Raw genomic sequence first — 24,470 nt, 5'->3', positions numbered from 1 at the left:
TTTGTATCATGTGCAAACTTTGCTAGAATGTCCCCAGTCCCTTCATCCAGATCATTAATATATAATGTGAACAGCTGTGGCCCCAACACTGGCTGTCATTCCGAAAAAGAACTTTTTATCCCAACTCTCTGCCTTCTGTCAGACAGCAATCCTCAATCCATACCAGTAGCTCACCTCGAATACCATAGGCCCTCACCTTACTCAGCAGCCTCCCGTGTGGCACCTTATCAAAGGCCTTTTGGAAGTCTAGATAGACCACATCCACTGGGTTTTCCTGGTCTAACCTACTTGGCACCTCTTTAAAGAACTCCAACAGGTTTGTCAGGCACGACCTCCCCTTACTAAATCCATGTTGACTTGTTCTAATCAGACCTTGCTCTTCCAAGAATTTAAAAACCTTATTCTTAATGATGGATTCTAGAATTTTACCAACAACCGAGGTTAGGCTAATTGGCCTATAATTTTCCATCTTTTGTCTTGATCCTTTCTTGAACAAGGGGGTTACAACAGTGATCTTCCAATCACCTGGGACTTTCCCTGACTCCAGTGACTTTTGAAAGATCTCAACCAACGCCTCCGCTATTTCCTCAGCCACTTCCCTCAGAACTCTAGGATGTAGCCCATCGGGGCCAGGAGATTTATCAATTTTAAGACCTTTTAGCTTTTCTCGCACTTTCTCTTTTGTAATGGCACTAATAGTACTTCTGGTACTAATCCACAAGCACTTAAAATAGCCTGTTTGACATGCGCATAATCTCCTGACCACTCATGAAACAGCACTGCAAATACCTCACTGGCTCTGCCTAACAGTTTAGACTGAACTAGCTTTACCCACAAGACCTCAGGCCACTCCATCTGTCTCTCCAATTTTTCAAATGAAGTACAGAGCTCCTTGAAAGTAGAGTCACAGGTAGATAGGATAGCAAAGGCGGCACTTGGTATGCATTCCTTTATTATTCAGAGTATTGAGCACAGAAGTCGGGAGATCATGTTGCGGCTGTCCAGGACATTGGTTAGGCCAACTTTGGAATACCGTGTGTAATTCTGGTCTCCTTCCTATCGGAAGGATGTTATGAAACTTGAAAGGATTCAGAAAAGATTTACAAGGATGTTGCCAGGGTTGGAGGATTTGAGCTATAGGGAGAGGCTGAACAGACTGGGGCTGTTTTTCCTGGATTTTCAGAGGCTGAGGGGTGACCTTATAGAGGTTTACAAAATTATGAGGGGCATGGATAGGATAAATAAGCAAAGTCTTTTCACTGAATTTGGGGAGTCCAGAACTAGAAGGCATAGGTTTAGGGTGAGAGGGGAAAGATATAAAAGAGACCTAAGGGGCAACGTTTTCACACAGAGGGTGGTACATGTTTGGAATGAGCTGCCAGAGGAAGTGGTGGAGACTAGCACAATTCAACATTTAAAAGGCATCTGGAAAGGTACATGAATAGGAAGTGTTTGGAGGGATATGGGTCGGGTGCTAGTTGGTGCGACTGGACTGCCATGGACGTGTTGAACCGAAGGGTTTGTTTCCATGCTGTACACCTCTATGATTCTCTGACGCTAATTGCCAAAGTTTCAAATCACTGCAGGCAGTCAGACACCGAGATAGAATTGTAAGGTCTTTTGGAGGTCCCACAGTTCGGGAGGATTGCATGGACTTGATGATGTTGTACATGGAAGTAGGGTTGTCAGGACTGAAGCTGGGAACAGAGATAGAGAGAAGTGCAGGGGATTAGAGAGATATGGAGGCTAGTGGTCTCTGGTGGAAGTTCCAGGTAGAGGGATGCTTTTTGGAACTGTTGGACCTTGAAGAGATAGGTAGATTTGGAGGGGCTGGAGGGGTTTACAGAGGCATGGAGAAATGTAGTGACTGGAGCATACGGAGATGGTGAGGGCTGGAGGAGATGGAATAAGTTGGATGGACTGTAGAAACTTGGAGGGGTTCATGCAGACAAGGAGGATTGTAGCAGAGTGAGGAGTTTAAAGAGGTAGTGAGGGTGGAGCATTCTCAATAATGATTGGTTTGGAGCACTGTCCAGACTGGGGGAGGTTTCAGAATGATGAAGGGGTCGAGCAAAAGGAAGTGGTCGTAAAAATTATAGGAACATATACCTGTCACTTCGGTGCTGTGCCACTGCGGGTCATCAGGAGGACAGTTGTCCTCAATAAAATGTACAGATCCTCAGGGGAATGGACAGGGTGGATGCTGAAAGGATGCCCACTTCCCCTTATGGGAGAGAGACAAACAAGCAGACTCTGTTTGACAAAGGTGGAGAAGGGGGAGTTGTCTTTTTCTTCCAATGGCCCAAACCTCCTTCAGGTTTGTTCCCACACAGCTCAAAGGAATGCAGTGCGATAACAAAGAGCAAGGTCATTTGGGACTGCAGGAGATACGAGACCAAGGCCAGCTTGGAGGGACTGGAGGCAGTGAGACAGAAGGGAGATGTTCAACAGCTGGAAGGGTTTCGAGGGAGTGACACTGTCAGGACTGGGAAACATGACACGCTCACTCATGAGAGGGAGATGACGATATGGCACAAGGTCAAACACAGCAGGAAGATCCCAAGCTCCATACCTGTCATTTATTTATGGAGTTGCTCTCACCCAGTCTGTTGAAACTTTATTGCTGGAACAGCACAGCAGGTCAGGCAGCATCCAGGGAACAGGAGATTCGACGTTTCGGGCACAGGCCCTTCTTCAGGAATGAGCAGAGAGTGTTCAGCAGGAGAAGATAAAAGGTAGGGAGGAGGGACTTGGAGGAGGGGCGTTGGAAATGTGATAGGTGGAAAGAGGTCAAGGTGAGAGTGATAGGTCGGAGTAGGATGGAGGCGGAGAGGTCAAGAAGAAGACTGCAGGTCAGGAAGGCGGTGCCGGGCTGGAGGGATTCGGCTGAGACAAGGTGGGGGGAGGGGGGGATGAAGAAACTGGTGAAGTCCAAGTTCATCCCCTGTGGTTGGAGGGTTCCCAGTCGGAAGATAAGACGCTCCTCCTCCGACCGTCGCGTTGTTGTGGTTTGGCGGTGGATGAGTCCAATGACCTGCATATCCTCGGTGGAGTGGGAGGGGGAGTTGAAATGCTGTGCTACAGGGTGGTTGGGTTGGTTCGTCCGGGTGGCCCAGAGGTGCTCTCTGAATCGCTCCGCAAGTAGACGGCCTGTCTCCCCAATATAGAGGAGGCCACACCGGCTGCAGCAGATGCAGTAGATGATGTGGGTGGAGGTGCAGGTGAATCTGTGGCGGATATGGAAGTTTCCTTTGGGGCCTTGGAGAGAAGTGAGGGGGGAGGTGTGGGCGCAAGTGTTGCACCTCCTGCGGTTGCAAGGGAAGGTGCCGGGAGTGGAGGTTGGGTCGGTGGGGGGTGTGGATCTGACAAGGGAGTGGTCTCTACGGAAAGCTGATAGGGGAGGGGAAGGAAATGTGCCAAGCCCCACAAACAGAGTCAAGATTAGAGTGGTGCTGGAAAAGCACAGGTCAGGCAGCATCTGAGGAGCGGGAAAATTGACATTGGGCAAAACGTCGATTTTCCCGCTCCTCAGATGCTGCCTGACCTGCTGTGCTTTTCCAGCACCACTTATTCGAGACTATGATCTCCAGCATCTGCAATTCTCACTTTTGCAACATACAAACAGCATGAGGTTTCCCAGCTGCTGGTGCTCAGGGCCCAGTGCACTCATCCCTGAACCTGTCAGTGAGGTATTTACACAGTTATACATTCTCCAGAAACACTGTGTCCTAGCCGACATAAATGGTAAATTGACACTCAACCAAGCAAAGATTATCTGCACTCAGATTCCCTGGTGATACAACCCTCTGAGTGATTGTCTGCAGAGAACTACAGAATCCACGAATCCCCATTGCATGGGTCAGGGTCAATGACAAAAGTTGCATTCTTTTAAAAATCACAACTCCTCAATTCCTGCATTTCACATAACTGCCATTTAAAAATATTAAAATAAAGAACATTCTAAATGAAGGCTTTGATTAAATGAGCTGTGGTCAGTCATGTAGATCTGGAGGTTACCACAATGTACAGACAGTGCTTTCTATCAGGTCAGTGTCAGGCACACAGACAGAATGAGCAAATAGATTCACATCTGAATTCACATCTCCCATCCTGGCAATCTGAAGCTGTGCTCACCCATTCTGGTATAGATCTCTAGAAAAAGGACATCAGAGCCAGAAAACTGGAGGTTGGCTATCGTGTTGCTACTATTTTAGGAAGGCAGTAAAGAAAAGCCGGGAAACTATAGGCTGTTGAGCCTGACATCAGTGGGCAAGTTGTTGGGGGAATCGTAAGGGACAGGATGCACATGTATTTGGAAAGGCAAGGACTGATTAGGGACAGTCAACATTACTTTGTGAATGAGAAATCATGTCTCACAAACTTGATTGAGATTTTTGAAGAAGTAACATAGAGGATTGATGAGGGCAGAGCGGTGGATGTGATCTATATGGACTTCAGACAGGCGTTCAACAAGGTTCCCCATGGGAGACTGGTTAGCAAGGTTAGATCTCATGGAATATAGGGAGAACTAGCCAATTAGTACAAAACTGGCTCAAAGGTAGAAGACAGAGGGTGGTGGTGGAGGGTTGGTTTTCAAACTGGAGGCCTGCGAACAGTGGATGCCACAAGGATCGGTCCTGGGTCCAATACTTGGTATTGTTTACATAAATGATTTGGATGTGAGCATGAGAGGTATAGTTTGTAAGTGTCCAGTTGGCAACAAAATTGGAGGTGTAGTCATCAGCAAAAGAGGTTACTTCCGATTACAACAGGATCTGGACCAGATGAGCCAATGGCCTGAGAAGTAGCAGATGGAGATTAATTCAGATAAATGCGAGGTGCTGTATTTTGCAAAAGCAAATCTTTGCTGGACTTATACACTTAATGGTAAGGTCTGACAAAGTGTTGCTGAATATAGTAAAAATTGGAGTGCAGGTTCATAGCTCCTTGAAAGCAGAGTCACAGGTAGGTAGGATAGTGAAGAATGCATTTGGTATGCTTTCTTTTATTGGTCAGAGTATTGAGTACAGGAGTTGGGAGGTCATGTTGTGGCTGTACAGGACATTGGTTAGGTCACTTTTGGAATATTGTGTGCAATTTTGGTGACCTTCCTATCGGAAGGATGTTGTGAAACTTGAAAGGGTTCAGAATATATTTACAAGGATGTTGCCAGGATTGGAGGGGTTGAGCTAGAGGGAGAGGCTGAATACGCTGGGGCTGTTTTTCCCTGGAGTGTCGGAGGCTGAGGGGTGACCTTATTGTGGTTAATAAAATCATGAGGGGCATGGAGAGGGTAAAGAGACAAAGTCTTTATCCTTTGGTGTGGTAGTCCAGAACTGGAGGGCATAGGTTTATGTTTAGAGGGGAAAGATATAAAAAAGACTTAAGGAGCATTTTTCCCCCACAGAGGGTGCTACGTGTATGGAATGAGCTGTCAGAGGAAGTGGTGGAGGCTGAAACAAAGGCATCTGATGGGTATATGAATAGGAAGGGTTTGCAAGAATATGGGCCAGGTGCTGGTAGGTGGGACTAGATTGGGTTGGAATATCTGGTCGGCATGGACGGGTTGGACCGAAGGGTCTGTTTCCATGCTGTACATCTCTATGACTCGAAGAGGGGCTGAATGGTCCAATCAAAAATGATCTGTGGTTCAAATCATAAGATCCTTCAGTTTCTGTAATCCATTCTTGGTTCCATCTCTATGAATCCCACTCCCTCTACACTCCTACAGGACCCACGTCCCTTCCCATGTTTGTACCATCCTCCAGGTTCTGTAGCCCTTCCTACCTCTGTAACATGGCCCGGACTCGACAACTCTTCCTTCCTCTGCAGTGTTCCTCAGAAGGGCATTTACAGAGTTAGGGAGGGATATTGGGACTGGAAGATTTTGCAGGCATTAGGAATATAGGGACTTGAGGAGCTTTCACAGTTTATGAGTGTTGCAGGGACTGGAGGAAGTTACAAAGATAGGGATGGTTTCACATTGGAGGATTCTGAAGGAAAAAAAAAGTTTACATGGTTAAAGGCAGGATACTTAGCAGTGTGCACGAACAGAGGGTTCTTGTGTCCCTGAAGTTACCACCCAAGTTGAGAGGGTATTAAGAAGGCATATGGTGCGTTGGCTTTCATTAGTGGGGGATTGAGTTTAAGAGATCCAGGATTTTGCTGCAGATCTATAGAGCCCCAGTTACACCACACTTGGAATACTGTGAACAGTTCTGTTCACCTCATTATCGGAAGGATGTAGAAGCTTTAAAGACAGTGCAGAGGATACTTAGCAAGATGCTGTCTGCACTGGAGGGCATGCCAATTGAAGTTAGGTTGTGGGAGCTAGGGCTTTTCTGATTGGAGTGAAGAAGGAAGAATGGTGACATGATAGAGGTGTACAAGGCAATGAGATGCATCGATCGCGTGGATAACCAGAGACAACTTCCCATTGCAAAATGGCTAGCACAAGGGGATTAGTTTTAAGGTAATTGGCGGAAGATTTAGCTTAGATATCAGAGGTACGTTATTTACACAGAGTGTGATGGGTGCGTGGAATGGACTGCCAGCCGTGGTAGGAGATTCAGACACATTACGGACATCTAAGCAACTCTTGCATAGGCACAGCGATTATAGCAAAATGTAGGATATGTAGGTTTGTTTAGTCTTAAGAGTAGGATAAAAGGTCAGCACAATATCGAGGGCTGAAGGGCTTGTACTGGGCTGTCCTATTCTATGTTCTAAATAGCGAGGGTTATGAAGGCAGGAAGAGGTTTCGGAAAGCTGAAGAGGATGGGGTCTGAATGAAGAGACTCAAAGAGGAGGCGTTGCTAAGGTTGTAAGAGGTAACAGAGACAGAGGGTTGTGGGGACTGGAGGTGGTTTCACAGGGAGGGAGGAGCACAGAGCCACAGCAGGTTACAGAAATGTGGAAAGCTGTAGGGCCTACAGGGGTTTCATGGTGCGAGGGAGGTTGGGAGGGATGGATCAGTTTGGTAAGGATGTTGGTAGATTGGGGTGTTTTACACAGACAGGAATGTTTCAGGTGAATGGAGCTGAGTACAGAGATAAAGTGGGTAGTACTGATTGGAAAAACAAACAGACATATGGAGGGTAGTCGTGACTGAAGATGTTTATAGATACAGGAAGGCTTAGGTTCTCCAGGTTATTTAGATATGGAGGGTGTGGATTCATACAGATTTTCCAAGTGATAAAGACAGCAATTTTGGTTGGAGACAGTTTCACAGATTAGGGAGCATTAGTAACCTCCTCCAGTTTGGTCAGAGTGGGAAGGTTGTAGGGGAGGGTGATGTTTACACATGTAAGAGCTGGAGAAGGTTATGGAAATGAGTAGATGGATGGAGACACTGGAGGACCTTACATTGACAGGGTGGGTGCTGGCAATGGGAAGATATCACATAGATAGTGGGTCTTGTAGGAACTGGATTGGAAGAGTCACAGGCATTGGAATGACTTCTGCAGATTGGGAGTGTTACAGGGACTGAGAGGATTGTAGGGTCTCCACAGATTGAGCGTGTCTTTAAGAATAGAAGAGTTTATGTAGATACGGAAATCTTAAACCCAATGCATGCAGTCTTCATTTCAAGACCAGAGCCTTATTATCCCACATCAGCCTACGATCCCTAACCCTGCCAGCTTTTCCCTTTATCCCAATGGGGCATTCGGGTCCTGGATTTTTGATATCACACTTTGAAAAGCCTCCCATTTGCCAGTTGTTCCTTTTCCTTCACCCAATCGATTAGAATCATAATATGGAGGTGCCGGTGTCGGACTGCGGATGTACAAAGTTAAAAATCACCCAACAGTCAATTCCTGTCCAACCGGTTTATTTGAAAGCACTAGCTTTCAGAGCACTGCTTCTCCATCAGGTGGTTGTGGAGCACAATCCTAAGGTACAGAATTTATAGCAACAGGATGGCAGTGTCATGGAGTATAATATCAAACAAATTTAGTTTAAGCCTTTCATCTTTACAGTGATGACCAGCGCTTCCAAAGCGAGTTGTATTATAACTGGGCATTGTGCAATTTTAAATTCATGGCATTGACGCCGGCCAGATCCTGCAGAATGGCCCCAAACCTGGGCCTGTTCCAGTTTTCCTCTTCAATCTGTGGACCTGCTGATCTTTTTCCATAACTATGTTAAAACGAAGACAGTTGTGGGCACTGGACCCAAAGTGCTCTCTGAATGACACTTCAGTCACTTGCCCGACCTCGTTTTCTGAGGGGAGGTCCAGTGTTGCACCTGCCTGAGGAGAGTAGGGCCCTCTGCATATTGATTTAGGAACCTTCCTTGGACACATTTGAAAAATTGCCCTCCGTCCAGTTCTTTTTATACTCTAGGTGGCCCAGTCAATACAGGGAATATTAAAATCTCCAGCCTGCACTCCTCTATTATTCCTATCGTTATGTGCAATCTCTCTACACATCTGCTTCTCTGGTATCTGTTGGGTCTACAACAGTCTACAATACAGTCCCAACAAAGTGACCACCCCCCTTCTTCTTTCTAACTTCTAACCATGTGGAATTTTAAATGAATATATGTTTTAAAAATTGGAATTAACAATCCATAAATAAGTATTGATAAAAATCCAAACACTTGACCTTCAGAGAAAGACAACAGTTCACTCTCACGTGGTCTGCAGGACATCCCCACAGCAAAGTGTTTGCCTCTCAATTACCCTGTGAAATGGGCGAGCCAGCTGCTTAGCTCAAGGGCAGCAAGGGATGGGCAAGAAAGGCTGGTCAGCCAGAGACACCCACATCCCATACCTGATTTATAAAAAAATCCATTCAGATTGGTCCCAGCACAGTTCCAGTGGAACAATGTACTGGCCAATCATGTTGGTAGATTTATGGACAGGGCTTTAAACTGACAGAGAGGATGCAGGGACAGGCTTCAGGTGAAAGGAACTTTACAAATCCAAAGAGAAAACATGAAGCATCAGAGCAGCACGGGGAATGTGACCGAAGACAACAGAAAGGAACAGGATGGGACAAAGTTTAACTAAAACTGTAGATCAGCAAATCCATTTGTGACAGGAAATTGTGGGAACGAGTAAATTATGTTTTTTATTAATGGACAAAGTTTCTGCAACAAGGTAGATGGATTTGTGACACAGAGATAAAAGGGATTTAGTCACCAGAGAGATGTGGTTACAGGGCGAACAAAAGGTGGAACATAAATATTCAATGGTTCACAACCTTGTGCAAACTCAGGCAAAATGGGTAACGCTAACAATAATGGGTAAGAAAGGCATTACAGAGAAAGCATTTGGCATCAGATCATGAAGTAGAGTCAGTCTGAATGTAAATTCTGGCTACTACTTGCCAAGGACACAAGCAGCAGAACAGTTTTAGACCACCGAACAGCATTTCATGGTTCGTCACTGCAATAAATAGGAATTTATTGGAATTTTTAATAAAGGCATGGTGAACATTTAGTGAAACGTCAATATTCGCAAAGTCTGGGTCAATCACACTGACAACAGTGATATTGGAAGAGGAGTTCAGAGAATTAGTTTTCAGTGTTTCTTAGAATAACAAATTGTGCAACTGGCTCGGGACGTAACGGTCTCTGAGCGACTGTTGTGTGATAAAACATAGTGAATGAGTAATGTCACCTGGAGAGATCCTCTGGGAAATTGCGATAAAGTGTAGTTTAAAGAAATATAAAGTTTTAAAGTGAAACACAGAAAGAACAAGCGACAACTAGAAACAAAAATAGCCAATTACATGGGTTGGAGAGGAGAACTGACCAAGGTAAACAGGCTAAACAGACTGAAATATGTGCCTGTAAATGAACAGTGGAAAACATTTGAAGGAACAGTGTAAAACACTCAACAAAAGGACATTCCACTGAAACAGACAAAACCTCAGCAAGAAATCCCGGTCCCTCACTCAGGACAAAATGGATCATATTAGATTATGAGGCTGAGAAGATCACCACAAAGTACTTAAAATCCTGAAGTGAGAGAGAGTTTTAGAGTAAGTTTTAAAGGGATTGCAATGGGTCTGCTTGCAGGAGGAGGGCAATGGGAAGGGGAATCATTGTCAAAGTTTATTGACACGATACGAACATGGAGAGGTGAAGGTGCTGGAGGTGGTGAGAGTGTTACAGACAGTGGTCAGGGCCTGAACGGTGTTAAAAAGCCAGTACGGATTGCTGCAGCTGGAGGGGTTTATAGAGGTGGGGGGGAAATATGTATTTTTATTTATTCATTCATGGGATGTGGGTGTCACTGCCTGAACCAGCGTTCTTTGACCCCCATGCTCATTACCCAGAGATTGTTGGGGCCCTGGTGGATAAATATAATACTTTGCTGGACACAGGTGAAGTGCTGAATGACTGGAGGATCGCTAATGTGGTTCCTTTGTTCAAGAAGGGCAACAGGGGTCGGCCAGGTAATTACAGAGCAGATAGTCTGACAGCAGGGTGAGGGAAATTATTGGAAACAATTGTGAGGATGAATCAACACTTGCAAAGGTAAGGATCAACTCGGTTTAGTCATCACGGATTTGGCAGAGGAAGATACTGTCTGAGGAATTCAGTTCAGTTTTTTTGAAATGGTGCTTAAGTATATTGATGAAGGCTGTGCAGATGATGTGGTTTACACGGACTTGAATAAGTCCTTAAACAAGATCCAACATGGAAGGCTGGTCCAAAAGGACTGGGTTCCAAGGCAAGTTGGCAAATTGGATGCAAAATTGGTGGATAGAATACTTTCACCAGCGGGTGTACCACAGGGATCTGTGCAGGAACCATTGAACATTAATCACTAGGATGTGAAAGCAGAAGGTATCATTAGTCAGTTTGCGGATGACATGAAAGGTGAGGGTGTTGTTCACAGTGAGGAGGATGGTCTTTGTCTGCAGTCCGATGTCGATCGGATGATAACCTAAGCAGAGTTTAGTTCTGATTGAAGTGAGGTAATACTCTGTGGGAGGTACGATAAACGAAAAACAGACATAATGAATGGTAGGACCTTGCGGAGTACTGAGGAATACAGGGACCTTGGTGGACAAGTCCATAGATCCCTGAAGGTGTCAGCACAGGGAGACAGGGTGGGAAAGGCACCTCAACTGGGAGCGGGAGAGGGACCCATATCCTGGTGGGGTGAATTGCTAGAGCTGCTTGAGAGGATAGAACCAAGTCTGGCAGGGTGTTGGACCTTAAATAAACGTAGGCTGGTACACGAGTTAAAGACAGCAATTTCAGCAGACAAGGCAGGCAAGAACATAACAGGGAATGGGGGAAAACTGATGATTAAACTGCATTTATTTCAATGCAAGGGGCCAGACAGCTAAGGAAGATGAACTCAAGGCATGGATTGGAACATGCGACTGGGATATTATAGCTATTACAGAAACACAGCTGAGGGAGGGGCAGGACTGGCAGTTCATTGTTTCAAGATAAGAGATGCTACAGGAAGGGGAGGCAAGAGAGGACGTGTGGTGGTGGGTTTTGATTGCATGAATCATCACAGCAGTACTTAGAGAGGATATTCCTGTGGGATCGCCCAGTGAAGCTATGTTAGTGGAACTGAGAAATAAGAATGGGTCATCACTTTGATAAGATCGGACAGCTGACCCCGAATAATCTGTGGCGGACTGAGGAACAAATATGTCGGGACATCTTAAATATCAACCATAATAATAAGGCTGTTATAGTAGGGTTTGTGAACTTTCCAAACCTAGACTGGGACTGCCAGTGTTCAGCGTTTGCAAGGGAGGAATTTGGTAATTGTGTTCCAGAAAACTCCCAATCAATATGTAAATGGCCTGAAAAGAGAAAGGGGCAAAACCTGACCTCCACTTGGGAATTAAGGTAGGGAAAGGGACTGAGATGTGAGTGGGAAAGCATTTTCCCAAAAGTGACCACAATTCTAGTAGTTTGAAAATAGCGATGGAAAAGGACAGGCCTGGTCCACAAGTGCAAGTTATAAAATGGGGCCTGACCAATCTTGATCGTATTTGCCAGGAACTTTCAAAATGTGATTGGGGAAGGGAATTATTTACAGGAAAAGGGTAGTTTGGCAAGTGAGAATATTTTAAAAGTGAGATAAACTGATCGATCAGCGTCAGCATGTTCCTGTTTGTGTGCAGCTCAATGCTGACAGCATTCAGAAACACTGGCTGTCGACTGAGGGTCTGGTCAAGGAAAAGGGGCCACATGTTAGGTATAGCCAGCTGCATCAAGGGAATCCCTGAGGATATACAGGGGCTGTAGGAATACACTTTGAGTAGAAAACAGGAAAGGAGAAGGAAAGGGGAATCCAAAAGTGATTGTATAAGTATATTAAGAGTGCATAAGTAACTCAGGACAAAATAGTGTCCATTAAAGATCAATGAGGCCATCGATGTGTGGAACTGCAGGATATTTGCTAAGATCCTAAACAATTTTTTCACTCCAGAACTTACTGTGGAGAAAGACTGGGGAACTCAGGGAACAAGAGTAATACGTTAGACCACAATTGGAGTTCTCTGCAATTCCAGTCTCTCTGCTACAGGAAGGATGTTGCAAAACTTGAAAGGGCTCAGAAAAGATTAACAAGATATTGCCCGGGTTGTTGCTGAATAAGCTGGGGTTACTGTCACTGGAGAATCGGAGACTGAGGGATGACCTTACAGAGGTTTATATAAACATGAGCGGTATGGATAGGGTATGCATTCAAGGCCTTTTCCCAGAAGTTGGGGAGTCCAAAACGAGAGGGCATAAGTTTAAGGTTAGAGGTGAATGGTTTACAGAGGGACTGAAGGGACAGCTTCTTCACACACATGGTGATGTGTGTATGGAATGAGCTGAGAGAGAAAGTAATGGAGACTGATACAATTACAACATTTAAAAGGTATCTGGATGGGCATCTGAATAGTAAGGGTGGGCGGCATGGTGGCATAGTGGTTAGCACTGCTGCCTCAGCGCCAGAAATCCGGGTTCATTTCCCACCTCAGGCGACTGACGGTGTGAAGTTTGCACGTTCTCCCCGTGTCTGCGTGGGTTTCCTCCAGGTGCTCCAGTTTCCTCCCACAGTCCAAAGATGTGCAAGTCAGGTGAATTGGCCATGCTAAATTGCCCGTAGTGTTCGGTAAAGGGGTAAATGCACAGGAATGGGTGGGTTACGCTTCGGCAGGTCGGTGTGGACTTGTTGGGCCGAAGGGCCTGTTTCCACACTGTATGTAATCTAATCTAATCTGTAAGTAATCTAATCTAAAAGGGTGTAGACATATATGGGCCAAATGCTGGAAAAGGGAATGGATTTAATTAGATCTTCTGGTGAGCCTGGACTAGTTGGGACCGAAGGGTCTGTTTCTATGCTGTATAACTCTATGACTTGAAAACAGCGCATGTTATAAAAGAGGTGGTGCTGGAGGTTTTAAAACTCAAAGCTATGGCAAGTCCCAGAACCTGATTAAGTGTATCACAGGACACTGTGGGATGCTCGGGAAGAAATTGTGGAGCCCCTAGCAAAGGTATGTGTACTACTGACAGCCATGTGTGATGGGTTGGCAGGCTGGAGGGTGGCATCATGGACAGTGAAGGATGTTTTCTGAGATTACAAAGGGATCTTGATGAAGGGAGTGAATGGGCTGAAAAACTAGAGATGGAATTCAATCGGAGTAAATAGGAGGTAATGCATTTTGTAAAACAAACAAGAGTAGAGCTTATACAATTAATGTTAAGGCTTCGGTTAGTGTTTTAGAGCAGAGGGTCCTCTGGGTTCAGATACATAATTCTTGAAGGTTGCATTACAGGATGGATAAGACAGTGCTTTGCATGCCTGACTATTGCTCAGTCCATTGAGTGGAGGATTTGGGACGTCATGTTGAGATTGCACAGACATTTGTGAGGCCTGTTCTGCAATACTCTGTCCAGTTCTGGTCGCCCAGTTAACAGGGAGGATATTATTAAGCTGCAGGGCATTCAGAAGAGATTTACCAGGATATTGCTGGGTATGGAAGGCTTGAGTTCTGAAAAATGGCTGGACAGGCTGAGTCTTTTTTCACTGGAGCCTGGAGGTTGAGACATGATGCTAAAAAGGTTTATGGGGAAAAATGAGTTATATAGATCGATTTAATGGTAGTTGCCTTTTCCTCAGGATGGGGGAATCTCAAGAGGAGGGGACACATTTTTAAGGTTAGAGGAGAGAAATGTTCAAAAAAAAGATACAGGGCAATTTGCTACACAGAGGGTGGTTTGAGTGTGGAATGAACTTCCTGAGAAAGGGGTTGATGTGGGTACAATTACAACATTTAAAAGATATTTGGATAAACAGGTGAATAGAGAAGGGTTGGAGTGATATGGGCCAGCAACAGGCAGCTGGGAAGAGTTTAGTTTTAGATTACGGTGGGTATCAAGTGAAGGGTCAGTTTCCATGCTGCATGGCTCTATGACAAGAATATGGTTTTATTCCATTACTGAAGAAAGGATCAGGGCTGGGTCCACTGATGTGCATCATCTACATAAACGATTTGGTTGAAAATAGAGGAGTGATTGTGCGAAAGTTTGTTGATAATCAAATTAATGGTGTCGTGGGCAGTAAATACGGTTATCAAAGTGGATCTTGACCAACTGGGCCAGTGGACCAAGGAATGAAAGATGGAGTTTAATTCAGCTGTTGGAGTTTGTTAAGACAAACCATGGAGGACGAACATAGTTAATGGAAGGGCTCTGGCCAGGGTTGTCGAACAGAGAGAAAGAGAGAGAGAGACCAGGAGGTGCAAGTTACATTGTTCCTTGGAAGTGGCATCACAGGTGGACAGGGTGGGGAAAACGGCATTCGGCACATTTGCCGACATTGGCCAGCACTTTGTTACATACGTTGGAGATATTTGTAACATTGACCTAAATATTTCCCCTTGGGCAGAGGAGGCCACGGGGTGACCTTATAAAGTTTTACAAAACCATGCGGGGCCTCAGTAAGGTGAATAGCCAAGGGTAAGTGAGTCCAAAACTAGAGGGTATAAACGGGAGGTGAGAGAGCAAGGATTTAAAGAGGGAGCTGAGGGGGAACATTATCCACAGGGGATGGTGCATAGATGGAACAGACTGCCTCAGGCACATGGGAGAAACAAGAACAATTACAACATGGAAAAGACAATTGGAGAGGTACTTTGAGAAGAAAAGGTTTGAAGAGATAAGGGCCAAATGCAGGGAAATGAGACTCATTCAGTTTAGGTAACATGGACAGTATTGAGGAGTTGGACCACAGGTTCTGTTTCCGTGCTGTATGACTCTGCATCCAGTTAAAGAGGATTAGACTACCAAAATAAGGCATGTTGTGGACACTGAAGCAAGTTACAGCGATAGGGATGGTAATCTGGCGTGCAGTGCATCTCAATTATGTGGAGGACTATTCAGAATGGAGCAGGTTACAGGGACAACTACTGTTATAGGAGTTAAAAATAACTGAAGACACTGGTGCACAAACCATGCCTTAAATACAGTGTTGCAGAGTAGTGAGTCTTAGTACAGTGTTGGAGGGAGAACACAGACAGAAAGATCCCAGACAGCATTCCCAACCTCTCGGCTGAGGCCTGCTTTAACCTCTATTGTCCTGATGCTCACTAAGACAGCGCAGGCCTGGATTGATAACTCTGAACTCTCTATGCTGTCTCAGTGCAACATAAGTTAAAGTAGATGTGGTGATTGAGCCTGGGGTGTGTCTATACTGTGCTCCCCATCCAGCACTGTATCTATATCATGTCTTGTTAGCCCGCTCATTGCTCTCTGCTCTGTGCACTGTGAGCGATCTTACCTTGCTGCAGGATTTATTGAAGGCTCAAGAACCCCCTGCCCTTTGTCTCTCTGGCTGACCAACCATCTTCAAGGGGGTGATGGATGAGACACACAACAGTTCAGAAGTCTATTAGGTCAGGAACTTCCTGAGTACCTACAGGAGACAGAGAAATAGACAGAATAGGAAATTAGACTGATGCAGTAAGGGTTACACAAGGAGAATGGAAATGAGCCCCACAGATATCTGGAAAATCCCAAACTCCATCCCTGGCCTGTGCTGTTGCGTCTCTCTGGAGTGGAGAATTCTGTAGGCTCAGGATCTGGAGCAGCTGCAAGAGCGAGAGACACTGACAGAGGCAGCAATTAGACCCACACAGTGAGGGATACCACATGGAGAGAGACTGAGTGATATCACTGGAGTGCTGGAAGACTTCAGGATCACACAATCATGTTGGAAGAATGGGTTTAGCTTCATGTATCAGTGCTCAGGGATGAGCAACCAGTGAGCAGGTGAAGTGATGGCCCAGTAACTTTAGCTGAGGTTTTGGACAAATGCCCTAACAATAATGTTCAGCGTAGGCAGGTTTGAATCCCATCATAAGATATGGTGGAATTTAAAATCAATAATTTTAAAAATAGCAATTAACAGTCCATAAACAAATATGAAACCATAGCTGATGTACAAAAATCACAATCCCTTAGATTAGATTCCATACAGTGTGGAAACAGGCCTTTCGGCCCAACCAGTCCACGCCATCCCTCCGAAGAGTAACCCACTCAGACCCATCTCCCTCAGCCTAATACACCTAACATTATGGGCAATTTAGCATGGCCAATTCGCCTGACCTGCACGTCTTTGGACTGTGGGAGGAAACCGGAGCCCCTGGAGGCAATTCACGCAGACACGGGGAGAATGTGCAAACTCCACACAGTCGCCCGCGGCTGGAATCGAACCTGGGACCCTGGTGTCGTGAGGCAGGAGTGCTAATCACTGAGCCACCATGCCGCCCACTTGTCCTTTCGACAACGAGATCCGATCATCCTCACGTGGTCTGCACGACATATCCATAGCAAAGTGTTTGCATCTCAATTGCCCTCTGAAATGGCCAAGCAAGCTACTCAGCTCAAGGGTAGCTAGGGCTGGGCAGTAAAGGCTGGTCAGCCAGAGACACCCACATCCCCCACCTGATTTATAAAAAAATCCAATAGGATGATCCCACTGGAACTGTGCTGGGACCAGTGTCAGTAGGTTTAAGGACAGGGCTTTAAACTGACAGAGAGGATGCAGGAACAGGGTCCAGGTGAAAGGAGCTTTCCAAATCCAAAGAGAAAAGGTGAAGTATCGGAACAGTATGGGTATGTGGCTGAAGGCAATCAGAAAGGAACAGGATGGGACAGCGATTAACTGAAACTGTACATCAGTGAACAGGTTTGTGACAGGAAATTGTGGGAAAGAGTAAATCATGTTTTTTTTGAATGACGAAGTCTTATCAATAAGGCAGATGGATTTGTGACACTGAGATAAAAGAGGTTTAGACACCAGAGAGATATGGTTACAGGGTGAACAAAAGGTGGACATAAATATTCAATGGACATACTGCAATCTCTTCCCCAGATTCCCACAAAATTCTCGGATTGACCTAATAAGCGACTGGGGATTGATCTACCTTTATTTGTTTTAAGATTCCAGCACTTTTTCTTCTCTGTTGAGGATTCTTTCCAAGACATCGCTATTTATTTCCCCAACTTCTTGAGCTTCCATGTCTTTCTCCACAGTAAATTCTGACAACACTATTTTGTCTAATATCTCATCCACTTCCTGACAGTTAAGGTGCCCTATTCTCTACCAAGTTACTCTTTAGCCCTTACTGAAACTTGAGTAAAGGTTTCTGAAAATTCAAATAAACCTCATCCTCGGTACAACCACTCCTACACCCGTATCTATACTGACATTTATATTCTCACCAATAAAAATAAAATCCAACAGGTTCAAAAACACATTCTCTTTTTATTAAAAGCGTTTCTAAGGGTCCAGTTATTGTTCATTGACATATCCTTTCAAACATATTTCAGATCCTGACCTACTATCAGGTTAACACTATTTGGTTTCAGACTGGCAGCAGAAAGGGTTATGGGAGTTCGTGTTTATCTATCTGAAAAAGGTAGCTTACAGGTTCAACAGGCAATAGATGTTTTGGAAATAAGTAGGGTCGTGGGGACTGAAGGACATTATGGAGATAGGGAGTGATGTGGGGACTGTATGAGATTATGGACACAGAGAGTGCAGTGGTGACTGAAGAACATTATGGAGATAGGGAGTGCTGTGGGGCCTGAAAGGGGCCAAAGAGATCTGCAGGGCTGTTGGGCCTAAAGGAGGTTGCACAGATCAGGAGGATCATGGGGATTGAAGGAGGTTACATTGAATGGGAGGGTCGTCGGGTCTGGATGAGATTATGGAGATAGGGAGGGTCATGGGGCCTTTTAGAGGATATGGAGTTAGGGACGTTTGTGGGGAATGATTCAGGTTACATGGATAGGAAGATTCGTGGGGACTGAAGGAGTTTATGGAGATAGGGAGGGCTATGGGGACATGAAGGAGGTTATATAAATAGTAAGCTTATAGAGAAGCACAGGAAAGAAGAGCAGGTATCGGCCATTTGACCACAGAGTCGGTCGCACCATTCAATATGATCGTGACTGATCATCTAACCCAGTACAGTATTCCTGCTTTCACACCTTACTCTGATATTATAGTGACTACTGGCATTTAGTGATACAGCGGGCTGTAATAACTGGGACGGGGTGGGTGTGGGGGTGGTATCTTACAGAGATAGGGAGGGTTGTGGAAGCTGGAATAGGTGACAGGTGCAGGGAAGGTTTTAGGAATGGAAGGACTTTACATGGATTTGGAGGAATGCAGGGATGGGACGTGATAAAAATTACAGGGAGGATTTTGGGAGCTCGATCTGAGACGGGTACAGCTGAGAACAGAAGTGAGTCAAACAGTCAGGGCAAGCAGGGAAAAGGTAGGGCTAATAAATTATACTGCATTTATTTCAATGCAAGGGGCCTAACAGGGAAGGCAGATGAACTCAGGGCATGGTTAGGAACATGGGGCTGGGATCTTATAGCAATTACAGAAACATGGCTCAGGGATGGGCAGGACTGGCAGCTTAATGGTCCAGGAGACAAATGCTACAGGAAGGATAGCAAGGGAGGCAAGAGAGGAGGGGGAGTGACATTTTTGATAAAGGATAGCATTACAGCGGTGCTGAGGGAGGATATTCCCAGAAATACATCCAGGGAAGTTATTTGGGTGGAACTGAGAAATAAGAAAGGGATGATCAACTTATTAGGATTATATTACAGACCCCCCAATAGTCAAAGGGAAATTGCCAAACAAACTTGTAAGGAGATCTCAGCTATCTGTAAGAATAAGAGGGTAGGTATGGTAGGGAATTTTAACTTTCCAAACATTGACTGGGACTGCCATAGTGTTAAAGGTTTAGATGGAGAGGAATTTCTTAAGGGTGTACAAGACAATTTTCTGATTCAGTATGTGGATGCACCTACTGGAGAAGGTGCAAAACTTGACCTACTCTTGGGAAATAAGGCAGGGCAGGTGAGTGAGGTGTCACTGGGGGAGCACTTTGGGGCCAGCGACCATAATTCGATTTGTTTTAAAATAGTGATGGAAAAGGATAGACCAGATCTAAAAGTTGAAGTTCTAAATTGGAGAAAGGCCAATTTTGAAGATATTAGGCAAGAACTTTTGAAAGCTGATTGGAGCAGATGTTCGCAGCTAAAGGGATGGCTGGAAAATGGGAAGCCTTCAGAAATGAGATAACAAGAGTCCAGAGAAAGTATGTTCCTGTCAGGGTGAAAGGGAAGGCTGGTAAGTATTGGGAATTCTGGATGACTAAAGAAATTGAGTGTTTGGTTCAGAAAAAGAAGGATATGTCAGGTATAGACACGATAGATCGAGTGAATCCTTAGAAGAGTATAAAGGATGTAGAAGTATACTTAAGAGGGAAATCAGGAGGGCAAAACGTGGACATGAGATAGGTCTGACAAACAGAATTAAGGAGAATGCAAAGGGTTTTTACAAATATATTAAGGAAAAAAGGGTAACTGGGGAGAGAATAGGGCCCCACAAAGATCAGCAAGGCGGCCTTTGTGTGGAGCCACAGAAAATGGGGGAGATACTAAATGAATATTTTGCATCAATATTTACTGTGGAAAAGCATATGGAAGATATAGACTGTAGGGAAATAGATGGTGACATCTTGCAAAATGTCCAGATTACAGAGGAGGAAGTGCTGGATGTCTTGAAACGGTTAAAGGTGGATAAATCCCCAGGAACTGATCAGGTGTCCCAGAGAAGTCTGTGGGAAGCTAGAGAAGTGATTGCTGGGCCTCTTGCTGAGATATTTGTATCATCAATAGTCGCAGGTGAGGTGCCACAAGACTGGAGGTTGGCAAAAGTGGTGCCACTGTATAAGAAGGGTGGTAAAGACAAGCTAGGGAACTATGGACCGGTGAGCCTGAACTCAGTGGTGGGCAAGTTGTTGGAGGGAATCCTAAGGGACAAGATGCACGTGTATTTGGAAAGGCAAGGATTGATTAGAAATAGTGGACATGGCTTTGTGCATAGGAAATCATGTCTCATAAACTTGATTGAGTTTTTTGAAGAAGTAACAAAGAAGATTGAGGAGGGCAGAGTGATAGATGTGATCCATATGGACTTCAGTAAGGCGTTCGACAAGGTTCCCCATGGGAGACTGATTAGCAAGGTTAGATCTCACGGAATACAGGGAGAAGTAGCCATTTAGATATAGAACTGGCTCAAATGTAGAAGACGGAGGGTGGTGGTGAAGGGTTGTTTTTCAGACTGGAGGCCTGTGACGAGTGCAGTGCCACAAGGATCAGTGCTGGGCCCTCTACTTTTTGTAATTTACATAAATGATTTGGATGCGAGCATAAGAGGTATAGTTAATAAGTTTACAGATGACAACAAAATTGGAAGTGTAGTGGAGAGCAAAGAAGGTTACAACAGGATCTGGACCAGATGGGCCAATGGGCTAACTGGCAGATGGAGTTTAATTCAGATAAATGCGATGTGCTGCATTTTGGGAAAGCAAATCTTAGCAGGACTTATACACATAATGGTAAGGTCCTAGGGAGTGTTGCTGACCAAAGAGACCTCGGAGTGCAAGTTCCTAGCTCCTTGAAAGTGGAGTCGCAGGTAGATAGGATAGAGAAGGCGGCATTTGGTATGCTTTCCTTTATTGGTCAGAGTATTCAGTACAGGAGATGGGAGATCGTGTCGCGGCTGTACAGGACATTGGTTTGGCCACTGTTGGAATATTTTGTGCTATTCCAGTCTCCTTCCTATTGGAAGAATTGTTGTGAAACTTGAAAGGGTTCAGAAAAGATTTATAAGGAGGTTGCCAGGATTGGAGGATTTGAGCTACAAGGAGAGGCTGAACAGGCTGGGGCGGTTTTCTCTGGAGCTTCGGAGGCTGAGGGGTGACTTTACAGAGGTTTACAAAATTATGAGGGGCATGGATAGGATAGGATAAATAGACAAAGTATTTTCCCTGGGTCAGGGAGTCCAGAACTCGAAGGCATAGGTTTAGGGTGAGAGGGGAAAGATATAAAAGAGACCTAAGGGGCAACTTTTTCACGCAGAGGGTGGTACGAGTTTGGAACGAGCTGCCAGAGGATGTGCTGGAGGATGGTACAATTGCATCATTTAAGAGGCATTTGGATGGGTATATGAATGGGAAGGGTTTGGAGGAATATGGGCTCGGTGCTGGCAGGTGGGACTAGATTGGGTTGGGATATCTGGTTGGCATGGACGGGTTGGACCGAAGGGTCTGTTTCTGTGCTGTACATCTCTATGACTCTATCACGCATAGAGGTTATAGAAATATACTGTGTGGTCGCGTCTGGAGGAGATTAAAGGTATAAAGGTTTGTAGTTACCGAAGGAAATTACATCAATCGGGACCATCAGAGTTTACAGAGACTGAGTGCGTTTTAGAGACAGGGAGAGTTCATATTCATCATTAGAAATACAGAAACTAATTTATGAGAGAAGCAGAGTCACTCTGCTTTGTGCCCAGAGACAAGGAGGAGTCTAACAGTTGGAGGAAGGTTACTAAGGTACAGAGCTTTGTGTTGTCGTGACGGGAAGGTTACAGAGATCATGAAGGTAGTAGGAGTTCAACAAAGTCACAAAGACAGGGAGGTTTTTCAGGTCTGGAAAGGACTACACCGACAGGGATAGCTTAAGGAACTAAAGAGTTGTTTTTCTTCAGTAAAGGAGAGATGTGACAGAACCCAGGATTAAAGGCAAAGGCAGAAACTTGGAGAGTTTTACTGATATGAGGAGTTTACAGGGATAAGCAGGATTGTAGGGGCTGATAGAGATAGGGGAAGTGGTATTTATGAAACAGACAATGGAGAAACTGACAGACGTAGGGAGGGTTCTGTGGAACAGATGAATTTACAGACAAGATGGTGATAATGAAGCCTGAGAATCTTCTCATGTTCCTTGCCCAGCATTGTTCCTACATCATGCCCTCAGAGTCTGAATTAAAGTCCACTAACTCCTCCCTGTGCTGTTTACTGTGAGTGATCTTACCGGCTGCAGGATTTACTGAAGGCTCCAGATCTCACTCTCCATCTCTCTCTGGCTGACCAACTGTCTTCAATGTGGTGATGGACGAGACAGGAATTGGGAATTCTGCTGAGTCAGGGACATCAGGAATACCTACAGGAGACAGAGAAGACGACAGAATGGGAAATTAGACTAATGCAATGAAGGTTACACATGGAGAATGGCACTGAGTCCCACAGAGATCTGGAAATTCCCAGTCTCCATCCATGGCCTGTGCAGTTGCTTCCCTCTGGAGTGAAGAATGCTGTTGGCTCAGAATCTGGAGTAGCTGCAATAGCGAGAGACACTGACAGAGATAGCAATTAGACCCACACAGTGAGGGATATCACATGGAGAGAGACAGTGATATCAGCAGTGTGCTGGAAGGTGTCAGGATCACACAATGGTATCATCAGAAGTGGTTCTGACCAGTGAGCACTGCTACCAGTACTCAGGGAGGACTGAGCTATTTTATTGGGATAGGCTCCTCTGGTACCAGGATTATGCAGTGTGCTATAAATGGACACAGATGAGGAGGGGGACAGGTCTGAGGTGAATGGAAATTCCCAAGTCCAAAGAGAAAGTTTGAAATATTGGAACACCATGGAGATGTGAATGAAAACCAAAAGAAAGAAACAGTAAGGGACTGAGTTTAATTAAAATACGACATTGTCAAACAGATTTGTGACAGGAAATTATTGGTTAAAGAAAAGTAAATGCTATTTCTGCCCCTCACAATTCCTCATACACCACAAGTAACATCACTTTCACCCCTCACATCATCGCTGATGTCACACACTCAGTGACTTCCAGGCCCCCCCACTGCCGTGTTTGCCACCACTTCCGTCCCACCAATGCCACTCACCTGCATTCTGCTGACACCCCCCCCAGGTCCCACCGTCACCATCCCTGCCCCCAGAACCCTGAGGGGAACACCACCCCTGCTCATGACTCCATCCCAATTCCCCCTAACACCACACCCACTCCAATTACAGGCTCCGTCGCCTCCCCCAGCTCCACACCTATGCCTGGTCCCAGCTCCCAGTCCTGCCGAGTTTTCACCATTCCCCTGACCTCCCCCTCACTGAGGACGAATGATCAGTCATCAGCAAAGGCCTCACCTTTATCCCCCTCCATCCACACATCAATTAATTTAATACACGCCGTGACATCGAACACTTCTTCCACCACCTCCGCCTCAGAGCTTACTTTTACAATGAAGACTCCCGCCTATTTTCTGAGGACCCCTTTGCCGGCCTCCAATACACTTCATCCACCTGGACACCCCGCGCTGGCCTATTACCTGCCTTTGATTTCTTCATTTCCAACTTCCACCGAGACATTAACCGCCTCAACCTATCTACCCCCTCCCCCACTCCAACCTCACCCTCACAATCTGCAGCCCTCCACTTCCTCTGCTCCAATACCGACCTCACCATCAAACCAGCGGATAAAGGGGGTGCAGTGGTAGTCTGGTGCACTGACCTTTACACCGCTGAAGCCATGATGCCAACTCGAAGACACCTCTTCCTACCACCCCCTCTACCATGACCCACCTCCCATCACCAAACCGTCATCTCCCAGAGCATACAGAACCTCATCACCTCAGGAGGAGATCTCCCACCCACAGCTTCCAACCTCAGTCCAGGAACCCCGCACTGCCCGGTTCTACCTCCTTCCCAAGATCCACAAGCCTGACCACCCTGGCTGACCCATTGTCACAGCATGCTCTTACCCCACCGAACTCATGTCTGCCTACCTCGACATTGTCCTATCCCCCAGTCCAGAAACTACCCACATTTGTTCGAGACAACACTCACACCCTCCACTCCTCCAAGACTTCCGTTTCCCTGGCCCCCAACGCCTCATCTTCACAATGGATATCCAATCCCTCTACACATCCATCCACGATGACCAGGACCTCCAAGCCCTCCGTTTCTTCATCTCCCGACGTCCACAACAGTACCCTTCCACCGATACTCTCATTTGTTTAGCTGAACTTGTCCTCACCCTTAACAATTTTTCCTTCAAATCCTCCCACTTCCTGCAGATCAAAGGGGTAGCCATGG

At 45.6% G+C, this 24,470-nt stretch overlaps 1 protein-coding gene across 4 annotated transcripts in view; it reads right to left on the bottom strand.

Annotated features, from left to right (window-relative positions):
- LOC148148881 (uncharacterized) overlaps positions 1-24,470 on the bottom strand; it is a 105,728-nt gene that overhangs the window by 42,314 nt on the left and 38,944 nt on the right. For all 4 annotated transcript variants that reach the window (XR_015758601.1, XM_087991802.1, XM_087991801.1 and 1 more), the window contains 2 exons: positions 22,387-22,515; positions 15,758-15,892 (listed from right to left, as the gene is read on the bottom strand). The gene's annotated coding sequence lies outside the window, so the exon portion shown is untranslated. The remainder of the gene's footprint in view (positions 1-15,757; positions 15,893-22,386; positions 22,516-24,470) is intronic.

Source organism: Chiloscyllium plagiosum, unplaced genomic scaffold (genome assembly GCF_037043375.1).
Source record: "Chiloscyllium plagiosum isolate Xiang-an unplaced genomic scaffold, Cpla_swu_hap1 HiC_scaffold_11, whole genome shotgun sequence".
In the NCBI taxonomy this organism is placed as follows: Eukaryota; Metazoa; Chordata; class Chondrichthyes; order Orectolobiformes; family Hemiscylliidae; genus Chiloscyllium; species Chiloscyllium plagiosum.
The sequence above is the reverse complement of the archived record's forward strand: the minus strand, read 5'-3'. Positions and strand labels throughout refer to the sequence as shown.